We start from the raw sequence: 16,800 nt of genomic DNA, 5'->3' as shown, positions 1-16,800 counted from the left end.
TAGCTTTCCAGCTTGTTCTCTTACATTGGATGTGAAGGTAATTGGCGCTTTTGAACACTCACTCTCAATCTCTGTCAATGCAAGCGTGCGTGTGTGTTTGTGTGTGTCTGAGTGTATGTGTGCGCTGTAGTGTCTAAATTCTGGAGGATGGCCAAACCATTACTGTGTGCTCAGCCTGCTCTAAAGCTGCTTGTGATTCATTAGTAATGAGTCCATTTGCAAACTAAATGAGTGTCTGAGTGTCCGAACGGCGACGTGTGCAATGATTGTGTCCACTTCATCTAGTCAACACTGCGCTGCTATTTTGTAGTAAAACACACATTCTCTCACACTACTGTACATTCAGAAGCATGTTGTAATGTTTCTGTAATTACGCGTGCACGCGCGCGCGCGCGTGTGTGTGTTGAGCCAGGATGAGAAGCTCATGTGGAGATAATGAAGTCAGTCAGTTGTGCCATTAATTACTGTTTTACACCTGCATGTCTCAGCTAATTAGACATGCTGACACACACACATGCTGTATACACATACATTCTCTTGTTTTCTCAACTTGCACACACACGCAAACGCACACACTTAATAGAATTACACATGTCTGAGTGCACAGAAAACACATATTTTGTAACACTCACTCCCAAACACAAACTTCTAGACTTTTTTTTTCCACCGACGAGTCAAAAATACATTCTCATTTTCACTTTCTGGAAGGTGAGATGGCACTGCTAAACACAGCGTGGTTCGGGGATCTCTCTCTCCCCCCTTTCCCTCTTTTAGTCTCACTTACGAACACATCTCTGCACACCTCCGTCTCCCTTTCTCACTGTCATTCTCTCGTCCTCACACTCTTCCTTCCTGCAAGCGTTCAGTTCCCACTGTCTCTCGGTACAGTGTATAGTCTATTCACTTCTTCACATCCAGTCTTTAAACTTCGCCTCGGTGTGTGTGTGTGTGTGTGAGACAGAGACAGAGAGTGTGTCTCTCTCCTCCTAGCCCATTTCCTCAACAAAGGCCACAGCTGCTGCCGGTTTGCTGAATAAAAGATGACAGAGCCATAATATCAGGAGATTACCAGCTAACGAAACAATGATTTTGTCCAATTTAAATAGTGACATCAGTTGCATCACAACCACTTTGCATGTCAACTGTGATATAATAATGTTTGCTACCAAATGAAAACAGCTTCATCTGCACACACGGAGACTCCCTGATTTCATCTCCTCCTTTTGTTCTCTCACTCCCGATCTCACTCTCTCTCTCCCCACACATTTGCTCTGGCTCTCTGACACACACACACACACACACACACACACACACACACACACACACACACACACACACACACACACACACACACACACACACACACACAGCAACACGAAGAGCATATGGCTATTTCTCTCCTCTTTGAAGGGTTGCTTTGAAGCTATGGCACCCGTATCGATTGGCGCTCAGATGAGCTCACTTCACCAGAGCCCTGCGATTATCTGTCGCTTTATTTCAAACAGAGCGCAAGAGAGGGAGGCTTACACACCCATCACTCACTCACACTCTCACAGTCAGTTATACACTCATTCATGAAGTGCACGCGCACACACACACAAACACATACACACATACACAAACGGGGATAATGAGATGAGCTTACATGCTGAACCCCGATACTTAAGGCAAGCTGTGCTTCAGAACTGACAAGTGAGTGGTGAATGTTAAGAAAGTGAGGACATAGTGAGAGAAAAAAAGACTATAAAGTCTGGCAAAGTGATGAAACTTAAGAGAAAAAAATTCTTCCTACGGTTCTACGCTGATTAAAAAAAAACACACCTCTTTTTCCATAGGCATTATGCAAATCAGTTTGGCAAAATGAGCATTTACTGGAGTGCAGTCGGTGTAAAAAAGATTGTGCTTGGGGTCAATGCTTAACACTGATTGTCATCTTTTTAAAAAAAAAAACTGGAAAAAACACAGCTGAGGTCCGATAATAAAAGTGTGGTCACCATGGTCTGCTTTTAAAGTCTGTAGGGATTATACAAAGAGGGAATTTCTGCCACATGCCCATGGGAGAAACACAGGGAGTGAGCCAGGGTGATATGAAATGTTAATGGTCTGCTCAGGGCAGCAGAACTTCATAAAAGTCTTGATTTAGAAACAGAGGCTTTCAGGAACAACGAAAATTGCCGTAGCACACAGAGAGAGGCACACATGTGGCCATGGCTTGGGAGATGGAGGGAGTTGTCTACCAATTGGAAGGCCGGTGGCTCAATCCCCGACTCCTCTAGTCTGCATATTGAATTATCCTTGGGCAAGTACTGACTTCTTAGTTTCTTCTGGAGTGTGAGTTGGGTTAAACGTGCTCAGGCATAGAGGAATAGGTGAATGAACCCTATAAGTGCTCAAACATTTATGTTTATATGCTCCTAAAAAAATTAAGGGTACAATTGAAACTTTATTTTTGGTGGGATTTTGAACTCTGCTCTCGACTCCGCTGACTACTCTTACATCATTTTGTTCTCAAAAGGTTACACAATGCACGCCGGTAAAGATTTTCAGGTTGAATATTTCATTCACAATCCAATGTATGATGTAAGTGTTCCCTTAATGTTTTGAGCAGTATATTTGAGGGTGAGGTTTGAGTCAAGATTATCACTCTTGGATTGACACCAATACTCAAGCATTTAGCAGAGTCTTTTCACAACATCTCACTTCCTTTTCTTTAAGAATATACATACAAAGGGGGCATCCACAATCTCATATTTCATGCATGATATTGCAAACAGTTACCAAACCATAAAACTTAAAGATATCCTCTAACCACACCGCTGAACTCTACACAACAAGTGCTCTCATTTGATTTTGTTCACATTCTTCATAGTAATGATTTTTTCTTTCTTTCGTTTTTTTTCCTGCACCGCTCCAATTCTCTGAGATTAAATTTTTCATCTCAAATCTTACACCCATTACCTGCACACGGTTAACTGTCACAGCATATCTGCCGGGGCACACTTAACAGAGTGGACATTACACGCAGCTGTTTGGTAACAAACACAGTTTTCTTTCGGCTACACTGTATGTTAGAGTATGCACAGAATGGGGCTGAGTATGGATATTGCACTTGGAAAACTAGGAAAAATAATGAAGTGACTGATTAGTGCACAAAACACTTGCTGCCTGTCTGGTTATGCAGAGCGTGATGCGCATGTCTAAATGTGTAAGCATGCGAATATTTGTATGCATGTGTGTGCAAGAACAAAGGGGGTCTCGAGAGGTTGCGAGGGGGATGTCTGGGTGAGTAAGTTTATTAGCTGAGGTGGAAGGTTTATGTGCATAAGTGCACCTCCGAGAACCTGAAAAAATGAAAATGTGGGTGTGAGTTTGTGTGTGTTCGTATGTGAGCAAGAGGCAGAGGGAGGGAACTGTGTGTGTGTGTGCATTTATGTGTGTATTTATATACTCGTTAGGTCGGTATCCAACCATTGCTATCAGCAGTAATCTTGACTCAGCATCAATAATGACCCCATTAGTCACAAACCCCTACTGGTGCACACTCATACACACAAACTTAAACGGACACATACACAGACTGCCAGATGGACACGTCCTCTTATTACTGTTTGTGTGTATGTGCATGTAAATTACATGTGACATTTTCTAAAGGGACACAAAAGCTATACAGACACAAAATTCAACGTATAACACTTGGTTCGTCTCATTTTTACCCATGAACCAAATGACGCTTGGAGAAATCAGTCGTTTTCACACCATCGACAATGCAGCCAGACAGATTTTTTTTAAAAACGTGTCATGTCATTTCAGCAGAGTTATGTCACTGAATTTCAGCAAGGTCGGAGTCCGTGGTAAAACTTATCCACCATTAGGTTTTAAGTTCTCAGTTCTTATTCAAATTTGACCTTGAACCTTTTTTCAATTTGATTGTGGGGTTTTTTTTTTATCTATAGCCGTGTGCATCTCATTAAATATGCATAAATGTGTCTTTTGTTTTGATAATATCTTTTATGTATGCAATTAATTGTATGCATGCACAAAATAAAGTTTCCATTTGACTTTCACGCTGTAAGAAAGGACAAAAACACAGGACAAAAAAGAAAACACCCTGAGTGTACTTGGAAGGACGTGCAGAATCATATTCAAATGTACAGCAATTTCACCCAGTTTGACACCTTGTTATCTTCTTCGTACTACGGTGCAAGTAGTTAAAGTACAGTTTCATGCATGTTAATAGATTCGTCGTTTGCTGGCATGAAAGAGAGAGAGAGAAGGATAATGTGAGAGAAAGTAAGGCAGAAGGAAAACACAAGGGCAGGAAACTGAATAATAAATAACATAATGGCTGTATAATGATCTTAAATCTAAAAACACAAATAGAGCCTGGCTAAACGCACACAGACAATCTGGTGAAAAGAGAGAGATCTGGAGAAAAGCTGCGTTGCTGACGGTGTAAAGGTCAGAGGTCATGTGTCAAGAGTTAAGACCCAGTCAGCGAGACCGAACCTCGCAGGAGACCTCACCTCTGCCAGCCCTCCGCCTGCAAGGGTATGTGTGTGTGTGTGTATGCTGGAAGTGCATGCGTGTCACAGTCATACATATGCACATTTACATCACATTTCAGTTACGGATGTGTGTGTGTGTGTGTTTGTGTGTGTGCCAATCACAAAGCTCACAGTAAGTATGTGATCCTTCCTTTATATGTCGCATGTGTGCGCGTGACCCCATGCCCTACATCCTGACAGGAAGAGCCAGCAGGCTACGTGGGGAATGTTGGACCCCGAGGTGTCAATCACAGATTTAGATTGACAGACGAGTTAGCTAGCGCTGCTCTCACATTCACCCACACACTCTCCCTCTCAGGACTGCACTCTGTCACTCTCTCAGGCTGACTGTCTTTCACTCCCTCTTCCTGTCTCTGTCTCCTCTCCATCTCTTCATTTCTCCTTGTCTCTCTTTTTTTGTCTGTCTCACAGTCCACGTCTGTACACTCACATGCTGTTTTTCAGTTTGTGAACCCCCCTTCCTGCCCTACCACCACCACCATTCGCAGTCACTGCCTGTCTCTCAGCTTGCCTCTCCTCTTTTTCTATGACAGATGGGTGCCTCAGAGGATTTCTGTTTCTGTTTTCTCTCTATCGCAGTGCATGTCCTTTCTTTGGTTTTCTAGTTTTCTTCAAAGCACACGATGGTGGTCATTCATGCATGCACACATTTGTGATGAATGTGTGTCAAACATCTGTCTGTTTAAATGTGGCTTCATGACTGTTATTGTTTTGCTGTCTCTGAAAAAAATGCAAAAAAAAGGTATTTTAGACTTCTGACTGTGAAATACGTGCATGCTGTTAATGGTTTTAAATGTTAAAATGAGTTTTAAGATGTTAAAAAGAAACCTAAAATTACTGCTTAACAAGTAATGCTATTTGTTCAGTTATTCAAATTGGTGCTGGATTAAACCTCCTCGTATGTGGATGCCAAGCTTGGGTTGAAGTTTTTTTAGGTAACGTGTTTATAAGTGGAGTCAAATATAACATATGTGATTGAAACTAAGCAGAAAGTAAGTGTCTCTCTAACTATTATTCCACAGTTTTAAAGAAAGTGATCTGGATCTACGCGAAAATGTAACAGGTTTCCTTTTTTGCCTATCCTCCACGTCTCTAAACCATTTTCATCAGAGTGATAGTTTTTGAATCATCTTGCTAACAGACAAATGGTATCAGTCGTACCAGTGCCTCTGCACAGGAATTAAAGTAACAACAACGGCACACAGAGAGTGATCCAAGGACACTGTCCTGCTTCCTAATGTTCACATAAAGGATTTGGAGGTGTACCAAAAGTTAATGAGTACTTCAGTGCCCGAGTTCCACCTTTTCACCAAGATTTTTGAAATTTGGCTGTGTAGTTTATTCTTATCCTGCTGACAAGCAGGCAAACAGCACTGGACACTTTATTATTTTGGAAAAGGAATAAAAAAGCAAGCAGGTCATAATCTTAAGGAATTGTGCTTTCAACCACTTTTAAGAAAGCAGTGCTGGGCTAATGCAGCTCCAGTCTTGAGATGACATCACAGAAGAGAAAAAGTCCTTGAGCTCCAAGGACCATTAGATAACTATATTATCCAAGCTAGAAATATGGATAATTATATAATATTGTATAACTCAATCCTGTCTGGTTCTTTATATACAGACGAGATCTGAACACTTGGTATGCATTTTTTTTAGTAAATCAAGTAATTCCATAATAGGTGAATTACTACTATTACTCTTTGGAAAATAGTTCTCAGTGTAAGCAGAGTGTAACAGGTCTAAATAGTGCAAACATCACTCCAAGTCAGTGAACACACTTTACAATAAATGCGTCCAGGTGTGATCGCAGATTAAGTCACCTGAAAACACAACTATTAGCACTGGTGCACAAATAATCACGTGTTTCCAATGTACTGAAGACTCAGTTCTACAGAGTGATGTATGATCTGCAAATCTGTTGCACTGAGCTAATAGCTGTATAATAATACTACTGCTTATCTCTACAAACATCCAGAAGGAGCAAATATCTTCTGATGTTTTACCTTTGCAGAGATGTCAAATCTGTCCTCAAAACAGGATAAATTGCCTGCCTTGTTGTATAATCAGGCGTCAGTGGTGACTTCCTTGTTTGCATCTCATTTTCTCACTAGTACCTGTAGCCGCTCGCCCATTCCTCGCAGCCCGTTGTGCTGTTATGATGTAGTTATTTTTGGATTTGCAGGATAAGTTGCACTATATGAGAATTTTTTTCATGGCACACTTGTAATATATTTATATATCTGAAAAATAATTACTGTATGTTTAAAATAAAATGTATCTGTGAATATATGTTCTGTTTTTCACTATGGCACTCAGCCAGATCTTTAATGATGTATCCGTGTTTCCTCTTTGGGGTCAGTATAGTGTGTAACTAGTCTATTAGTGGGTGAAAAACATTCACAGTGACCATTTAGCCTCAACTTTTGCCCCTCACAAGGCCCTCGGGGCTTGACTGTTGAGAGAGTTGGTTTTAAATAAAAATGAGACATGGGGAAATCTTTATGCTTATCAAAGAACACAAATTGGTTTCTGGTCAGCATGCAAATACATGTTTCACCTGAAACTGACAGAATGAATTCCGGTGTCTGCGATGTGTTAATGTGAGAAAGTGAGAAAAGGAGGGAAAGTAAGGGAAAACTGCGTTCAGTTACATCTGAGCACAGGGCTGATCTGTCAAACTATATTCAGAGACTCTTTTAAAAAACATAGTGTAGCCTCTCCTTCTATTCTATACTCTGTTCACATTTTTCTTATTCTATCTCATTCTATGCTCCCCTGCATAATCTTCTCTGTCTCATCCTTTTCTTTGCCGTCATCCTCTGATTCCATTTCCCTCCCTTCTCGGCCTTCTTCATCTCCCTGTGTACTGCTCTATCTTCCATCTGCTCCCCCCCACCAACCCACCCGGCCCCCTCAGCCCCCCCCTCGTCATCGCTTTCCTTTCGTCTCGACACCTGACAGAGAGAGGATCCAGCAGTAAATCTCCTAAAGCACAGTCATCCACCATTGTTCACACCACAAAGCTGGAGAGGTAGAGAGAGAGTGAAGAAAGATAGTGAGATGGGCGAGGGAGACATTGAACGGTAGTTTGTTGAGAAGGAGAACAAAAGATACAAGATAACAAAAAGACAAACAGACACAAAATGGCCTGAGACGCAGGCGGTGGTGAGGGGGAAACAGACACTGATGGAAGTGCTAAAAGAATGATGGAAGGGAAGAGACAGTGCGGGAGGGAGATAAAGACACAAGCTTTCACTTACTGTAACTCACACAGAGCAGACAGTAGTCCATCCTTACACACACACACACACACACACACACACACACACACACACACACACACACACACACACACAGACACGCAGAGTGTGGCACTTAGCAAAATGATTAAAATTCCCTTTGGGTCAGAAGACATCCTTCCTGCCCAAGCAGAGAGGAATGTCTTGGACTAAGCTCCTTGGGCAAAAAGCTCAAACTTATGGAGGCCCACCACTCAGCTCTCGATGATTCACTTAAAGCTGCGAGTCTGCGCATGTATGTGTCAGCATGTACAGATTTGCGTACATGCATCTCTCGTCTGTGTGCTTTCATTTCTGTTTACGCACACAGATCTGTCTTTGTGCATGAGTCTACACTTGCATTCGTTTCTGTGTACTTGAGATTGTGTTTCTATGCGTGTGAGTGTGTGTGACAGCGGGCTGGGCAGAGTGTCCATAGCCGGTGGTTTATGGCTGTTGAGGTCTGATTACATTGGTGTGACTGGAGGGGTGAGCAGACTGGTAGTTCTATCTGTCTTCTGTGTGGCTGACTGAACAGACATACAGCGAATGGAGGCGACTCAGCCAGAGACACTTGGCCTGCCTCCCAGAGATCTCGCAGAGTTACAGCCACATAATGGATTCACACAAGAAAACACATCTGATTCATACTTGATTTGCAGGTTCTGTGTCTGTCTATGAATTTGATAATTATTTAAGTTGAAAGTGTTGACCCATAGTGACTAGGGAGTTCGACGCTTGTGTTTCACACATGCAAATCCACGCGTAACAATATTAACATAACTACCTTTTCTTTAATGCTTCACACTTGAGTGGCTCCAGTGATCTCTCACAATCAAGTTGGGGTCAAGTTAGAGAAAATATTTTTATACAATAATAATAATTCATCATTCTGCTCTTACCTGACTGTGTTAGCAGGCAGGCAGCACTACCAGAAGCAGATAACCCCTGATTTATGACACTGAATCGTATGAATAAGATCTGAATATATTTACTGGTGAATAAAATTTCACAAGTGAGTTCTATGGGCAAGCACACAATATAATTCAAACAAGCAAATGAAAGAAACACTTGATTATCTTTCCTCTTCTGCACACGCAGAACATCTCTATTCTATTCTAGATGATACTTGCTTGTCATAGATATATGGTTATAAATGTTTAGTCGAATGATCATCTTACCTAATAATCTCTCATTTACTGAAACAGTTCTAATGTATAAAAGCAGCAAATAAGTGCTTTATTGAAGATGGAGATGGGAAATGCATGCAAATGTACACTAACTTTTAACTAACTTATTAAACGCGCCTAATATTTTGTTTTCACAGATTTTTTTTTTTACTTTTCAGAATTGCTCTCGCTACATTCAGTATATCATTTTTAATTAACAGCCAAATTTTTGTGCCAGCAACTGCTTAAGTAAGCTCTTCTGTAGCAACTTGTATTACTGACTCAACGATGTGAGCCTCCACTCTCCTTTTAAGTCTTATGTTAGATTTTGGACCAGGGAGTTTGGTTCACTTTCACTTTAGAGCAGCCTGAATGTTAAATTCAGTGCAGTTAAATTTTAGTTAGAAAAAAAAAGACTGAAACATTCTCAGGATCGCAGCGAGCCAACCTAAGCTGTATTAATGACTGCTAAAGCAAAATGTTGGCAAGGTTGTACAGGTACCTGGAACATTCCAACTATGATTTTAATTAAGTTTCAGAGTACTGATGTGAGGGTCGGTCTGTTTTAACTTTGCTTAAAATAAAGGCAAGAAGTTGAAATTCCCTGCAGCTGTTAGTTTCTTTTACATTTTTAGCGCATTAGCTGGAGCATCACTGGATCCCAGCGGTCATACATGAACCTTAAGTGTTAGTTGTTGCTACTGCAATAAACCTATTCCTACTTGTTAAGTAAACATGATCTAAAAATATATATATTTTTGTGTTATTCTTAAAAAAAAAATTCTATTCTATTCTATTCTGTTCTAATTAAGCCACTTCAAGTCAATTTAGTCCAAAGAGTCTGAGCTTTATATGGAATGAGGTACTGTTTGGAGGTGGCCTTGCTTAATGATACCCATGGTGGATTTATGTAATACACAGAGGGATAAGGCAGAGGTAGCATGTTTTATCTTGCGACTATAAGTGTGCACTAGCAGACTGCTGAGAGAGGTAGAAGTGACAGAAAGAGGAGAGAGGGGCTGGTAGAGATTGTGAAAAGGGGGAAGGGGGGTGGAGGGTTGGGGGAGTGTTGAACAGAACAGAAGGCAAGATGTTGTTACATTTACTGAAAAACAGCTAAAAACCCTCTGTGCTCCGGAACTTTGAAGAAGAGAGAGGAGAAGGGACAAAGATTGGGCTAATAGATAGGCGTGCATGAGAGAGCGAAGGTGAGAAATGAGAAGAGAAAAGAAGGAAAATAGATAGACACGAAACCAAGAGCAATTGAGATGGAGGGAGGGGGTGAAAGGTGGGAAGATGGACAGTGATGTATAGGTGTGCCGAGCGGTTGAAGCGCAGGTTTACTCCCAAGTGTGTGCAATGTATGAAATTAGAAAGAACAATGTGACGTAAAGTGATGAGGGAGACTCGGATGCCTGATGTTGTTTCTGTTCGCTTCCACTGCATCGGAAGGGAACACCTTCCACTAGTGTGTTTGTGTTTGACAGAGCGAGAGAGGAGAAAAAAAGACAAGTAGGCAGCAAGAGAGGGTAATAAAAGGAAGATAATGAGAAGGGAAACTTGTGTGTGCATGCGTTTTGCGCGTGTTAATGTGCAATCGCATGTGCACGTGTGTATAAGTGAGTGCACGTGAGTGTGTATATTCGATTTCATGTGAATCCTAAATGTGGATGAAAACCAAGGCTTTAGGATTTTAATCAGCCCCATCTGAACGCTTTATGGCGAGTCTGAAAAGCTTTCATGTAGTTTCTCTCACGCTCACACACATACACACGTAGGCACACACAAACACACATAGCATTCCCTCATGCCTTCTGTTCTAAATTTACACCTAACACGAGCAGGAGAATGGGGGAAGAGGAGAAGCAAGGTAAGAGAGCGAAGAAAGAGAGTGGAGGAAGAGTGGTGGACGAAAGAAGTATGGGGGAGGGAAAAGGACACGAGCGAAGAGAAAGTGCACAGGGGAGGTAAAAGAAGTGTAGACAGAAATAAGGGGGGAAGCAAATCTAAAAGGAGAGCAGAGGGGGGAAAAGAGAAAAGGAGAAGAGCCAAATTTGATTTAGACAGCGGCCAGGAGACATAGAGAAAGGGAGGGATGGAGAAGTTCGATAGACTCGGGAAGAGAGGAAGGGAGAAGGACAGCGGTATATTAGTCAAGGTGTCCAGTCTATGTATTGCCTGCTGTGCAATACCACCCCTCTGATTTACTCTGCCGGGTGACTGATGAGAGGGAGGAAGAGAAGGAGGGATACAGAGATGAAGGGATGAGAGTGGAGGGAGGTCTCGCAACGAGCGTTTAGGCCAAATTAACGGCACCTCATAAATTAGACTAACAGCCAAATCGGAGGGGCTGAATGGGAGGGGCTGTGTTTGCGTGTGTGTGTGTGTGCAAGCGTGTTTTTGTATACACAACTAAGTATGCTTTGTGCATGTATAGTATGTGAATGATGACATGTCAAGAGGGAACAATTTGAACCAGTGCAAACAGATTACTCTGATAAAGCAGTGATATCCAGCCGCTTACTCATGCAAACACAATCTTCCCTTGATTACTGAACACACTGAAGCCTTTTCTCCTGCACGGTGCGCTCGTAAACTGAAACACTGTTACACATCGAGGATGCTGAATTTAAGTTGCCCACCTTTTTCACTAATAGTACGTTTTACCGTAAAGCAGAATGAATGTGAGACTAGAAAAAGACTAAAAAAAACAAATTAACTGAATTACATGAATTACGTTTCGTTAATAAAATAGCAAGGACATATTAAATGTAAACGAAACTCACTGCCTGCCCAAAATGTTCAGAGAATTCAGTTTGGTTTTATTTATATGGCGCCATATTGTAAGGTAAAGATAATAATGTACAATAAAACAGAGAAACATAGAAAACCCAACGATCAAGCGACCTCATTTGAGCAAACACTTGGCAACAGTAGGAAGGAAAAACTCCCTTTTAACAGGAAGAAACCTCTGACAGAACCAGGCTCAGGGAGGGGGTGGCCATCTGTCGCGACCGGTTGGGGGTGATGGGAGGAAGACATGATGAAAAACACTCTGAGGGAGAGAGCCAGAGATTAATAATAACTAATGATTGAACGCAGAGTGGTGTGTAAGCACATAGTGAATACGTAAAGATGAATACATCAGTTAGATGTTCACCTTTTCATGTCGTATAACACCTTCGCTCCAAGCAGCTGAAGAATAAAAAATGCTTTCACAGGCTTGTTAAGGTACTCGATCAGGGGGAAGTCGAGTTCTGGGTTGAATGTCGAATTTCTCGAGAAATCAACATTAAAATCAACGTTAACCATGAACCCAGACTGTGCTCTCAGGTCTTTTCTGTGTCTAGTTATCTCCCCCCTGCCTACTTTTTCTTATATAGTAGTACGACATCACACTCCAACGTTGTTATGACTCCAGTGAATCAAATAAAGACAACAGATACATTTAGTCATTTTCAAAGCTGTTAGAAGTATATTTTATGGGTGATGGGGATTACAGCTGGGGATGTTCACCTCATATAAGGCTTGGTGCAATTTTTACCCCCCGTTATATAATATATGTTTTATCCTACCTTTCAAGCTACACACAGCATAAATCCCACCTCGTATACGTTATTTATGTCACTCCCTTTACATTCTAAAGAAATGTTAACTCTGTCAGAAGTGCAAGCACTTGCCGATCGTTGTGTGATTACAGCACTGCTGGACAGAGTGAGATACTAATACAAAAACACACACACACACGCACTTATGCACGCACACTAACCCACCCACACACCAATCTTGGCAGTGTAGAGTTGATGTTCAGAGTGATTAAAGTGGCATGCTTCTGAGTGTGTCACCTGGGTGCTGCTGTATCTTAAATCAGGACAGTGGGGCTCAGATTGGGTATTGACTGGCCTGCAGAAGTCTCCATCCATCACGCTGAGAAACGATAGCAGCGAGGCCGCCCTGATGTAGCCATATACCACTGATGTTGCTCGCTGGCTGGCTAAGGTGACGTAAGGTTAGGGTTATGGCACAGACCCTTATTTATACTGCGTGGTGCACAGGCAGAGAAGTGAAGCACACGGCCAGATGTGGACTGACAGGCAATGCGTCTGCCGTCAAGATACGGATAAGCACATGTTCACAAGCTAACGCGAAGGCAAGCGTACCTGTGACAAGCACAGGCTGACAAACACATGCTCAGACATGCAGCAGTTATAAGAGATAAGGCTTCCTGTTCTGTCTCCATCCTGTTGTCTCTCACTCTCAGTGACATAAACATACACGCACAGACGAGCACATGCACACACACATGCACAGATGTAACTCTCTGTCTTGAGGGTCTGAGCAGCATCTTTTGACTGTGTGCCTAATGATAATAAATGAGCCATCATGGGTGGGGAGGGAGGCACTAAGTCATCCCCTTCATCGACAGGAGGAAGACTGGGAGCCCCAAGGTCACCCCACTGTCAGCATCACTCTCCCTAATGACTTCTCCTGCTCCAGCACATACACACATGCATGTGCACATACATCAGCACACACAAAGTGCACCCCACCATGTTCACAGTCATATACCTCTCACCTACACATGTGCATATAAATAGAGATGTGCACACACAAAGAGTGTTATAGTAGCAGGAGTTGTATAGCAGAGCTGAATATCGCAAGGAAGGGTATTAAGCATGCAAGTCCGACATGAGGCTTTTATTTTGAAAATGTTATTTTTCTTTCATTACTTTCATTTGGGATTAAAAATATCATTTAACTTAAACAAAGTTAATGTTTTGATACTAGACGTACCTGGGGCATAGTGTCAGGCAGGGCAATCATTTCACCCAGTGAGTATATGTTAAAGGAGAGTCTGAAGAGTTTTAAAGATGTGAAAAGTTCATATGGTCGCATGTGGCGAATAAAATTTTGAACTTGAACTTGAAACAGGTTAGATTAGAACATTTCTGAGAAGTCAGAAAAGGTCAGCTGAATTTGCAATATCAAAATGTGTGTTACTAATCTTGTAATCTTGTTAATTACCTAACACTAAGCCCCCCTACCCCTGATATTTATCTTCTGACCTTTTGGATTGTGAATCCCCAGGCTGCAAAACACTCCTCTAATTTTCTATAATTTCCTTAAAATGCACAAATAGCCTTCTTTTTCTACTCAAAAACATTTTTAACAGTCTATCAGTCCATTACCGTGTTAAGTGAGGCACACTGTACCACTGCCCTCATGGTGCAATGTGTACAGAATATCACCAAGCAGCTTTCCCCTTTAGCAAAACAGCGCTCGATCAGATCAGGAAAGAGGAAGACAAGCAGTGGATAACTGAAACATGTCTCTATAACCTTCCTGACCCTCCTGACTTCCATCCCTCTCCCTAATGAGCTGCCATGCACTGTCATCTCTCAGAGGCACAGATCAGAATTCAAATCCATAGAAGGTGGCCAAGTGAATTCTTCCAGCCAAAAGAGACGAACTAAAGCATTCCAAACCAGCGAACGTTATTAGCGCTGTACTAAAAATGTAAATTTGTGGGAGAGATGAGGCATCAGTAGACACAATGGAGAAATGAATAGGAACGTATAACGCCTTCACTTTTAACCGTGGGAATTTTTTTCACACACACGCACGCGCACATGTACATGCATGCAAACATGCACGGGCACACGCTTACATACGTTGCAAGTTTAGGCTGGAGCTGTAGAAAGCTAATTTGCACCACATTGAAATGCATCTCAATTAAAGAGAAACACATCGAGGTGCCAGGGGAGGAGAGAGATGTGAGAGAACGGGAGGGAGGAACGGGGTGTGAAACAGATAGTGTGTGAGAGTATGAGAGTAATAGAAGGCTGGGTGGATTGGGGGGTGGGGGGTGGATGAGCTCAACTGGCAAGGGAAGAAGAGAGGGAGAGGAAAAACAGAGGAAGAGAGAGTATTTTCATCTCCTTCTCTTGGAAAAACATCTCATTTTGGGATGAATCAGATTTAGAAAGGGTGTTAGGAGGTTCAGGCGCAGCTAAAATCCTAACTAACTTCAGCCTCGTTATCACCACCTCTTTGGTTTGGTGCCAGCACGCCAGGGCTGTCCCTGCAAAAACTGTGTGTGTCCGTGTGAGTATGACTGTGTTTGTACTCAGATATTTTTAAGCCCAAGGCCATGTTCTGTTTGACAGAATGGGTGGAGGATAAGCAAAAGACACAATGAGGTTTTACCTAAGTATGTAACCAAATGTGACTGTGGGCCTGCATCAATGAGTTTTTGGTGTTAAATTCTTCATTCCTCATTGTCATATTTGTCCACGCTGAAAATTAGATAATGCGCAAAAGTACATGTGTGTGTGCGCTGTTATGTGTGATTTAGTAAGTGTGCATCCGAGAGAACAAACAACATCCGGAGGAAAGGAAAAAAAGAAAAACATACCCAATCTGTCACATGGAAAAAATCAGGATTTGCTTCGTATGCCTCTACCATTTTGCATGGGTTGTCATGTTCTAAAAAACTGTGGTGATGCTCTCAGCCCACCATCTTAATAACGCCACCAAATACAAGCAGGGACATTTGTCCTGCTGTCAAGATACTTAACTTCTTCCTTTAACCTGGTGTTTGCCTCCGCTCAAAGACACTAGAACTTGCACATATCTCAAAATGAAAAGCACTGTGGGAAATGAAGTGCTTTTAATCTTCTTCTGTTTTAAGATGTAGTGCATTACCATCACAGCATCATAACCATGATGTAATATACCTACCTCCTTCAGCGTGAGCGATAATCAACTGGTCAGCATTATAGCTATCATTAAGAAGAACCACAATAGGACTGCCATCATCATCATCATCTTGACTGCCATCAGCGGCAGCATATCAGCACATCATCTGAGACTACATCTCATTTTCACCTGACGAAAAAAAAAACTGATGGGGGTTATAAAGGCTAAATGTTTGGCTCGTTGCATGATTGCCTGTCCACGTCTACAATGAGGTTCAAATTCTCCACTGAAACATCTGTGTGAATCCCAGAACTGAAACTCATCTAAACAGAGTGCAGGAGGCAAATTGAGGAGGTACGACAGAGGACAATTTCCCACTGAAATGAATTTTCTTTGATACATTATTACTGTTACGGTAAATGTAGCTAGACAACACGAAATAAATTCTGATTATTGAATATCCTGAGCCCGCCGACCGGCGGCAAGACGGTGGCCTTCGTGCGTTTTCACCTCGGCTTTTCGGCCAGTAAGTGCAAGTGAACCCCGGCACTTTCCACTCACGTCACCTAAGTTACAAGCTGCCTTCATATGTGTTTAAATCTATGCTCTTGTTTGGTCAGTCCTCTTAGCCTCTTCTTGTTTATGCTCGCAGGTTGTATAGCTAAAATAAGCAGTGGCCTTCTTTCATATACACCTCAAGCTGGTGACAAGCATGTCAAAGCCAAAAGAACCAAGTGTGTTTCAGTGAAGACCCTGGCAGCTAAATATATAAATATATAGGCTAAAAAGAAAAACTGCTTACATGGGTTTTCCTTTTTCCTTCAATACTTTGAGTTAGCATAATCTCTCCCCCTCTCTCTCCTTCTCTCTGTCCCTCTTTTCTTTATGCTCACTTATTCTTTCCTTGCACACACATGACTGAGCAGATCCGGCTCACACAAACAGCCACTAAGACGCACACACATCAGGGCACACACATTCTGGGTCGCATGCTTCACAATGACAGCCCCATACTGTACTCGGACAATAAACCACATCAGAAAACTACTCAGACAACCTCTGAAGGCACTTTGTCTTGTCTTCTGTGTC

General features: G+C 42.0%; 1 protein-coding gene across 1 annotated transcript in view; it reads right to left on the bottom strand.

The window, feature by feature from the left end:
• Positions 1–16,800, bottom strand: part of ptprdb (protein tyrosine phosphatase receptor type Db) — a 162,100-nt gene that overhangs the window by 143,954 nt on the left and 1,346 nt on the right. The window lies entirely within an intron of this gene.

This window comes from Rhamphochromis longiceps, linkage group LG6 (genome assembly GCF_057381845.1).
Source record: "Rhamphochromis longiceps isolate RC_006_pf linkage group LG6, R_longiceps_female_GT1.1, whole genome shotgun sequence".
Classification (NCBI taxonomy): domain Eukaryota; kingdom Metazoa; phylum Chordata; class Actinopteri; order Cichliformes; family Cichlidae; genus Rhamphochromis; species Rhamphochromis longiceps.
The sequence above is the reverse complement of the archived record's forward strand: the minus strand, read 5'-3'. Positions and strand labels throughout refer to the sequence as shown.